Consider the following 9,718-nt stretch of genomic DNA (forward strand, 5'->3'; position numbering starts at 1 on the left):
TCTGGAGAGATCTGAAAATGGCTGTGCACCGACGCTCCCCATCCAACCTGATGGAACTTGAGAGGTTCTGCAAAGAAGAATGGGAGAAACTGCCCAGAAATAGGTGTGCCACACTTGTGGAATCATACCCAAGAAGACTTGAGACTGTAATTGCTGCCAAAGGTGCTTCAACAAAGTATTGAGCAAAGGCTGTAAATACTTATGTACATGTTATGTTTTCATTCTTTGTTTTTAACAGATTTGCAAAAAACAGTTTTGACTTTGTCATTATGGGTTGTTGTGTGTAGAATGTTGAGGAAAATAATGAATTTAATCCATTTTGGAACAAGGCTGTAACATAATAAAATGTGAAGCGCTGTGAATACTTTCCGGATGCACTGTAAATCACATTTAAACAGATGGCCTTTTAAATGATCCTAATCCAATGCTTATTTTCACAAAATAGAGCATCAACACATCAAGATTAACCCTAAGAAACCTCCATTCACATCGGCTGGTTATTTAGACAAGCAGGAATATGCTGCTTTTGGTTTTCAGGGCTGTGTGTCCCTCTTGACTAATGAGCAAAGTGAAAAGCAGCAGAGCTTGGTAAATTGTAGCTTGTGTGAATACCTCACTTCTTAATCAATAAAAAATTAGGTAGCAAAAATATTTGATTCAATTCAGTATTGCCAGGTAGTTGCCAAAAACTCTTTTGATAAAGAGTTTTGATAACTTGACCACACACACTGCATGAAAAGTGAGATTTTCGTCCCCGTAAACGCCCGGAAATCTCCCTAATTTCCGTCAATTTCCGACAATTTGCAACCCGCGCACGTTGCGTTTGTCTGTGCCACAAATTGTCGGAAACGAACGAACCGTATATGCGGAGAGCTGGCGGAGGTGCGAATGGCCCGAATTAGCATATGAATGCAGCGAAACCGTGGGTGGCCGAGGGGAGCGGGCTTGAATATCCTTACTCCTTATTGGATGAAACCACAACTTACTAACAAATAAAATCACTCGTGATTGGCAGCAAAACCACACGTGGGCAGGCCAGGCTTGAGTTTCCTTGTCGCTATTGGTCACCCGCCTCATTTTATTTATATATTCATATTATGATGTATATTCATTTCATGGTTATCCTATGTAGGCTACTACACTATTATTAGGATACCAACCAGGACATCAATGAATTTATAGAGAAAATGAACATTTGCCACATGTTTATGCAAAGAAAGCGCTTTATTAACAACACACAAACAACAACTACATACAAAGTGAGGATCTGCCCACACTTGGGTAACGGCGGTTTAAAAACTACAGCTCAGTAAACTGTCCGTTTGCCTCCTCGGGGTTGTAGACCGTCACTGGCGCCGTGTTTTCCGAGGCAGGTCTGTTGTGCAGGCGCCTCGTGTGTTTGTGGCGACCGTACAATCCACCCCGAGACCCCGCCAACAACGCCGTCCCCTCCGTCCGACGTGAGCTCTACGGTGGCGGATTTCCAGCGTTCCACCTCGTCATCAGCCAGCGCACTTTGTCTCGATTCCAGCAGCTGTAAAAACAACAATGAATCAGTACTGTGCGATGCGTACGGACACAACACATCGATCAATGCACCTGAAACAAGTCAGCAAATAAACTCTGACCCTCTTTCTTCTCGCTCGACTCCGCGCTGAATCCTTCGCAGCTTCCGCCCGCAATGAGCGTTCCGGCTGAACCTGAAGCTCCTGCGTACGTCTCACAATACGTCTCACAGGCGGCTGGAAAACAATTAAATGAGTGTGGTATGAATACAAAAAAAATCAAACGCAAGTCACAGTAACATTTAACAAGGAAGGAGAAACAGTGTCACTTACACACAATGACGTCGTCTAAATCTCGACTTTTCCCGGAGCAAATACGAGGTCACCGCCTCATTATGAGGCGAGATTAGTCTGTGAAAACAAAATGTACAGTTATGATCGGTATCCATACGTATATATTCCCTTATAGCGCAGAATGAAAGCATATTCTTTAAATCTGACCCTTGCTCCGGTTCGTAGCGCCTGTAAACGACACGGCAAAGAAAATAGACTTTAATAAAGCTGTTTCTGCTCACTTGTAAGGCTACTAGGCTACTCTTAGCTTTCGTTTTAGGCTACGCTACTTTTAGCTTAGCTTGCAGTCATCGAACGTATTCTTACCGCTATCGTGGGATTGTGCGCCCGTCTCCTCTTCTTTGAGTCGGTTCCTCTCCTCCATGGACAGAAACCCGCAGAGTCCCGAACGCTCCAGTGGAGCGAACCGCTCGTTGATATCAGCAGTTTGTTAAGAGTTGACGAGACGATCCACTGAGAGCTTTCAGCAGCTTCTTCTCGTCTGTCTGCGGACTGGCCGAAAGTTGGTGACCGCGGAGAGGAGTTGAAGGCGAGTTGAACGCGAGACGTCGTCCCGCCATTATTCACGAAGCAGCAAAAACCAAACAAAGGAACTGGAGATACAGTTCTTCTGAATATAGTAACACACTGTTTGTATGCTCGTCCTGCAAGTACTGCTGTATCAGTCGTGCCTATGACCTCACACGTGATTGGACGAGGAGTCTAAGGGTCCTCCAATCACATACGAGGTTATTGTTATACGGAAGGACCAGTATTTTAGGAAGACAAATGGTTGGGACTTAGAAACAGCTGATATGCTTTATGTAAAGCAGTGTTTTGGTGTCAGCAGAACGACTTTCCCTAGAAAACTGTACAGTGGTGCCTCTTTCTCCATTCCACCAGACACTCTAGAGTCTGACAGACATGCAATGTTGACAATGTATCATCACATGTACCCTTGTGTCACTGAGGTTGAATGTTTTGCCATGACATGTAAACGGGTAACATATATGAATGTAACTTACTCAATCGATAGATGCAGAGCAGAAAGGTCAGCATATGTTCATGCTAAGTGGTGTGGAAACACTAACAGTTTTGAGGAACCCGTCCTTGACCCTCTAGCAGAACTACGACCAGCCATTATAAAGCAGTTTATAGTTGGTAATGTTGTGTCAAAGGGAACGGCATTTAAACATGTTCTTGCACAAGTTTCCTGGCTTCATCTCCACCCGGACAGACATTTTTATGGAAAGCCAATAGAAGTTTGGGGCTTGCAGGGAACAGACACGTCATACCCAGCATCATTTCTGCCAGTTGAGCGCATTGCTAGAAGATGTGTGGTTAATACATCCTCTGTGCATTTAAGTAAGACCAAAGAAAAGGTCACTGTAGTCCTGCCACTATGCACTGTAGTTGAGCTCTAGGAGACTGATCTCTGCAGACCCCACATGCTGATTCAAATGTTGTTTGCATGGAATGCTCATTTTACCTTGATTAAAACTCATCTTTTAAAGAAGTTATTTTGTGTTTCTTTTTTACATAGCATTTGCCATTGCTAATGGCGTACACAGTAATCTAGCATATTTGAATTAAATAAATCAATTCAAGCTAAAATGTAAGAGTCTATAATTAGGCTACTGAGCCTGATCTATTTGTACCAGAGATTTTCTTACCTTTTAAAAAAATGTCACCTGGGCTAAAACTCCCTCTGCGACCCTGATTTGCATTTGTATAGCTCACAGCATTTTCATTTACATGTGAAAGCCTCCCCTAGAAATAGGAGGAGGGGGGTCATGGTGGGACAACTGCCAAGGGAGGCCCACGTCAATTTCTGACAATTTACGGCAGTTTTCGGCGTTGCCCGCAAAGTGCCGCAAACCTGAAATTCCACGACAATTTACAGTGCCGCATACTGCCGAAAATCCCACTTTTCATGCAGTGACAGGTGTCAGGATCAATATCCCCAAACCTGAAATGGATTGGGTTTTAACTCTGAGGAGTTTGTTCATTTATAAATCAAAAATATGATGGAAATTGGAAAAATCAAGCAAAAACTCAGTGAATGAATGCAGCGCCCCTTAATGTTTAAATATTCTGAGAAAATCAGGGACTCAACGTATCAGAGAGATCTGGTAAGGACAGGCCAAATACTTTTAAAGGTATAGGTATTTAACTAATAGGCCACACCCCTTACCGATTTCATTTGTCCATTACTTTAATTAGTAAAGTGATATCAACAGCTTTTAACAACTTTAGATGGCATTGAGCCAATTTCCTGAAAATTAAAAAAAAAAAAAAATCCAAATGGTGGACAATCTAATTAGGTGGTGCATTTGCATAGCATGTTTGACTTTTTTGTAGAGCATGTCCAAGATCACCTGTGTGCATTTACAAGTCAATCGGTGAAACTAGGCAAACATCTCCCCAGCGGGAGCCCAAGAGATCTTTTAACCCCAATTACGCGGCCCCAGAAATATCGACTTTCAGTTGGCTCAGGCCCTAATAATGTTCTCTTGATAATATAATAAAAATATAAATAAAAGGTAGGGCTGCATTTCAGAATAAGAGAAAATAAATAAATTGTGGAAAATGTTCAAATAAAGGGCTTCAATTCATAAAAATAAAGGGAATTCAGTACGTCCAATACATATGACAGAGACTATTGAAATATTGAGTAGTAAGCCATATAGTGATTTCATGATTGGACTGAAAGAGTGAATCGGGGATGTAGAATTGGCTAAACTACTTTAAAACCTACTTACTGAAACTACTACAAAGAAAATTATCTACAAACAATATGTAAAAAAACTAAAGGAAATAGATATAATACAACCTCAAGCACTAAGACTCTGCTTCGGGGCAACTCCCTGACCTCCACATCAGCACTGCAGATAGATATGAACAAAATGCCACAGGACATAAGGAGTTTTCAATGAATTACAGAGCAAAATTGAGGTTATAAAACATCTATCCCGACAAAACAGCTGTTGCAAACATGCCAGGGGAGGGAAAAGGAGCAACGAGAAAATCTCAGGGTGGCTCATACAAGAAGCAGTGAAGGGAACCAAGCTCGATCATTCCGCACTCAGTCCCACAAAACCCCTCCCGGCAGCACGTTGAGGAGGCAGTTGGCTATTGCTTTCTGCAGCTAAAATGGGTAAATGTAGATAGTTACCAAGTAGACAAATACATCGGGAGTAACTGTTCAGGCCACACAGTAATTTACACAGATGCATAAAAAACAACAAATGCAAAAGTAGGAGTAGCATCATAATAAAAAAACAGGTCTCTAGGTAACTTCTTGTTTCTGCGACTGTCATGATACAAGATACATACAGGTTTCTTTTTTCTTTTTCCAATGATTTTATTGTAAAATGATTACACATGAAGCAACGCTATTATCACAGTATCTTTCCTTCCACTCAATACACACATATGATGTTGATCTTTCCTGCAGCTAGGTGCTTCTGATATATACACATTTGCTACTAATAAGGTCAATAATTCGAAGATGCACAATTCTAACCTTTAATAGATGGGTGAATCTTGGCTTTAGCAGCATGCCTGATGGAGCACAGTTGTCTGAGGGGAAGTTTTTGGTTATTGAAGCTTCTCCGTGTGGCCCGCAGGAACAAACACAGCTGTGGATGTCCAGTCCTCTGACAGGCCAGACCTCTACCATGGAGGGCAGAGCATCCGTCTGCCTGAGGGGTCCAAACCCCATGCTACATTCCCGCCACATGCCGTTTGCTTTATTTACTCTCTGGTCACATGTTACCCACTTGGTCACAGCGGCTCTGGCTGAAGCGGTTAAATTCACTATGAATCCTTTCTTTCTGCAGATGTTACTGATGTTTATTTGTATTTAGAAGGCCTTTGTTTTCTTCAGATGCATCAGTAAGCTGTTTCTGCACCGGTGGGGTCACATGCCTTTGTGTCAGGCTGTTTCCAGCAGTTGGACAGCTGAATCTTCTGGGGCACTCTGGCCCATGTGCTCCAGCCAAACCTCCAGAGGGGTCCTACTGCCTGTGATGCTCTGGTTCAAGATCTGATGGTGAACTTGGAGTTACAGATAAAACATTTCTCCACCTGGGGAATGTTTTTTCTAATGTCATCACTTTGAATGGAGTCAAAGAAGGGAAACCTATTTGCTTATGCTCTTCCTACAGAAGTGATTCTTTGGATAGTTTTTGGTGGATTGTAAGTCTTCCCTTTTATCCACAATAACTCTTTTTTTCCTCCTCTTTTACAGCCATTTGTAACAAATAATCTCTGTCCAGCTGTCAGCATCATATTTACATATCTTGAGAATTGTGTTTGAGGGTCGTTTGTGCTAGTGGTTGCATGGTTATTTAGTTATTCATGATAGAAAATACTGTTATTAAAATGGGTCTAGGGTTTGTATTCAGAGTCATTTTTACTGTCCTGCATGTGATTCAGTAATTGTAAAAAAAACATCTGTACTTATCCTTGCCCTTTTGGTATCGGATGGAAGCCAAATTTTGTTGTGTTGCTCACAAATAAAAGCTAATTTGAATATTCTGTTCCTGTATACATATTTATATGTACATATATATGTCAGCATTTTTAGGATTTAAAATAAATGCTGAGCATGCATGCATTTGGCAGGAACTAGTCTTTTGAGTGACTGACTGACATTCCACCGGTCACTTTCTTTCTCACTTACACACGTCACTTTCACATGTCACTTTCTGTTCGCTGGTGCACTTCATTTTTAATTTTTTAATATTTTTAACTTTTATTTATTATTTTTAAACTAACCCATAGCCTCGTATTACTAACCCATAGCATTATGTTTTATTTTATTCCTCATGCACTGTTGTCTTGTTGTCCATTGCTGTACTGTCTGCTGTTATGCACCAACCGCCAATTCCTTGTATGTCTGACGTATTATGGCAATAAATGTTTCCTGATTCCTAATTCATATTGTTCCTGTATTGCATTATGGTGCAACTCTATTTCTTCCTTATTTGAACTGTCTCAGAAACAACCGAGATGTCTTGTCTATTGACATGCCATGTTTTTCACTTTAGTCCCTTTAGGAAAAGCGGCAAAAGCAGCAAGCATTCCCTGGCGTTGATATTTTAGGGTGCAGTGACTTCGTTCCCAGAAATATTTTGGTCCAACTTAAGGCTTAATACTAAAGACAAGCTGTGCGTTTGTTGAATCACAATTGATCCCTTTTTTACATCATGAAAGACAGGGAGGACGTTGGAGGTTGACCGACCACACAGACAGAGTCATGGTTATCAGACCATACACACACAATATTGATGCTTCCAGAAAAAGACCATTGGACTTGTAGTTTGGTGAAGTGAACATTATCTATCTTTTATTAAACACTTCCAATAAAAGATGTATTATACTATCGTCATCAACAGTAGAAAGACACAAACTTAAAGAGAAATGGCAATTAAATTTTAGTGGGATGAAGAAAGCCTTTTCTAATTACCGCGTTCACATTGTCCAATGTGTAGAAGAGGCATGGTTAGATTTAATTTAGCTTACTCTTTTATCCAAAGCAGATTGCAATAAGTAATGAATGATCTGCACTTTTGTTTCAGATGATGCAATGATTAGAAGAATAATCCATTGGCAAGCCTAGTCTGTAGTGTAGAGAGCTTTTCAATGTTAGCTGCCCAGACCTTGTTATCTCAGCAACGAAGGTATGGATTGACATGATATTGGATCCAGGTACCGAAAAACTTTAGATGAAGATTCCTATTACCCTATATTCCGCACTATAAAGTGCATCGGATTATAAGATGCATAAGATACTGCAGTCAAACGTTTGACGTCGGGGAGGGTGGATGGGGGGCTGATGTGGAGACAGTAGAGACGGCGCTTTCAGGGTCCGATCAATGCTGCGAGGTGCGTCCGCTCCCGCCGCCCCCCTCGCCATCCACGCCTTAAATCTTCGGCTGCTCTCCAGCCACGCCACCTGCCAAGGGCTCCTTTTAGAATAACTTATTTTCCCCATTTTCGCCGTGTACAACCAGTATGGATCAACCGATTAACCAATTGATCCATATATAAGGCATTATAAGGCACTGTCGTTTTTTGAGGAAATTAAAGGCTTTTAAGTGCGCCTTGGAGTGCGGAAATTACGGTACTTTGTTAGTCCTTATTTATCATTTTTCGCATTTCTTTACAGATTCATGTCATTATATGACAATTATTAGATGGATTTCGATAGAATTCGGTACCCACATACATAATCAGATCAAAAATGTTGTTTCACCAAAACTATCTATAATGCTAAAATATTTAATCAAATATTGAATGGAATAAAATGAAACATGTATTAACAGCAGTGAAAAAATGTATATTTATAATATATGTAAATAAATACATATACATATACAAAAATACATATAAATATTTATATTTATATGTATTTTTTAGATAAGAATGCTTTCATTATCTTTTAATCACTACGTTTACTATCACCGTTTCTTTGAGGGAAAATCTATTTTAGCATATACGATGATAGAATACTTTAACAATAACATTTGAATGAAAAATTACCTTTTCATTGTAAATACTGACTTATTTCCATTAGCTTAACTACCATTTCATTATGAAGTGACAATTCAACTAGTCAGCGTTCTGGGGAAACTTATGCTACGGGGATGAAAGGAGGCTCCGGTCATGGAACAGTAGACACGCACTTCCCCTTAGCAAGGCTCCGGAGGGGGTCCACATGTGCTTTGTGGACATGGATTAGGCATTTGACCATGTCCCTCTGGATTTTTGTGGGGGGTGCTGCAGGAGTAGGGGGTGCGTACCTATGACTGCAGTGGGGCTGCAATAATAAATTCCTAGGTTGGCCTCAGCCAAGACTGCTCTTTATCTCTGCTCCTGTTTGGAACTTGGGACTTTGGTCTGTGGAGAAACCTATTTCTCTATAATTTACTGGTAGTATCTAGAAGAAATAAGATTAGCTGTACCAATGCGCAGGTACCATATCAATTAGCAGACAAAATATGAAATATAATTTTACTAGCACCAGGGGTCAGTTCTGGATGTGGTTGACTATAAGATTATGTCATTGTTTCAGAGGGATGAAATCATCAAACAGACTAACTGATCTTAATGTGACAGTGTCAAAGTGAAATGTTTGTTAAAAACACAGAGCATAACCTGTGGGTCTGTGGTTGGCCCCCAGTCTATCAAAGTTTTACCCTTCTTCACGAAATGGAACCAAATAATTCCATCGTCTATGGTGGCATTTTGGCAATGAGATGTGTGGAGTGGAGTTGCTTGAATCAAAGATTGATCTCTGCTTTATTTGAAGTAAAACAGAAACAGAAGATACAAAAAAAATGCTAAACTTCTAAAATGTTTTTTCCCATGATTACATTATGATACAAATTCTTGCTTAAATGACGATACGGTTGTTGTCTGAATAATCACATTTCAATGCAACAGTGAAGTCTTCTTTCACTCTCTAGTCCAGTCCAGATATTCCGTGTGAATATGTATACCAACGGCCTTGTTTTATATCTGGTAAATGTTTGGACATTAGGACAGAATTAGTTGCTTGTGAGTCAATCAAGAACCTAATTTTCTAATCTGGTGTGTGAAATGGTGTCTGGTATTAGCTGAGTATTTGTGGGTAAATACGATTCTTCAACCTAGGCATGTGTTTATACTTACTACTCTTCCTCTGTCTCTGCTGGAACATCTGTATGTTATCAGAGGTTTGGTCAGTCAACATGTGGCTGTCATCTTTGACGTGTGAATTAGCTCTTCTTTGATCTTGTTGAGTCTGCTGCCGTTCTAGTGGAAGGGTTGGTTGAAAAGGGTTAGATTTTAAAGAGTTTGATTTTAAACCCTGCTGTTGCAGTTTAGATACG

The 9,718-nt window shown here is 40.4% G+C and overlaps 1 long non-coding RNA gene across 1 annotated transcript in view; it reads right to left on the minus strand.

Annotated features, from left to right (window-relative positions):
• Positions 1–1,205: 1,205 nt before the first annotated feature.
• LOC144388353 (uncharacterized) overlaps positions 1,206–9,718 on the minus strand; it is a 9,293-nt gene continuing 780 nt past the window's right edge. Inside the window, exons 1-2 of the long non-coding RNA XR_013452681.1 lie at positions 1,839–9,718; positions 1,206–1,742 (exon numbers count right to left, since the gene is read on the minus strand). The exon at positions 1,839–9,718 is cut by the window's right edge and continues 780 nt beyond it. This is a non-coding gene — a long non-coding RNA (uncharacterized LOC144388353). The remainder of the gene's footprint in view (positions 1,743–1,838) is intronic.

Source organism: Gasterosteus aculeatus, chromosome 15 (assembly GCF_964276395.1).
Source record: "Gasterosteus aculeatus chromosome 15, fGasAcu3.hap1.1, whole genome shotgun sequence".
In the NCBI taxonomy this organism is placed as follows: domain Eukaryota; kingdom Metazoa; phylum Chordata; class Actinopteri; order Perciformes; family Gasterosteidae; genus Gasterosteus; species Gasterosteus aculeatus.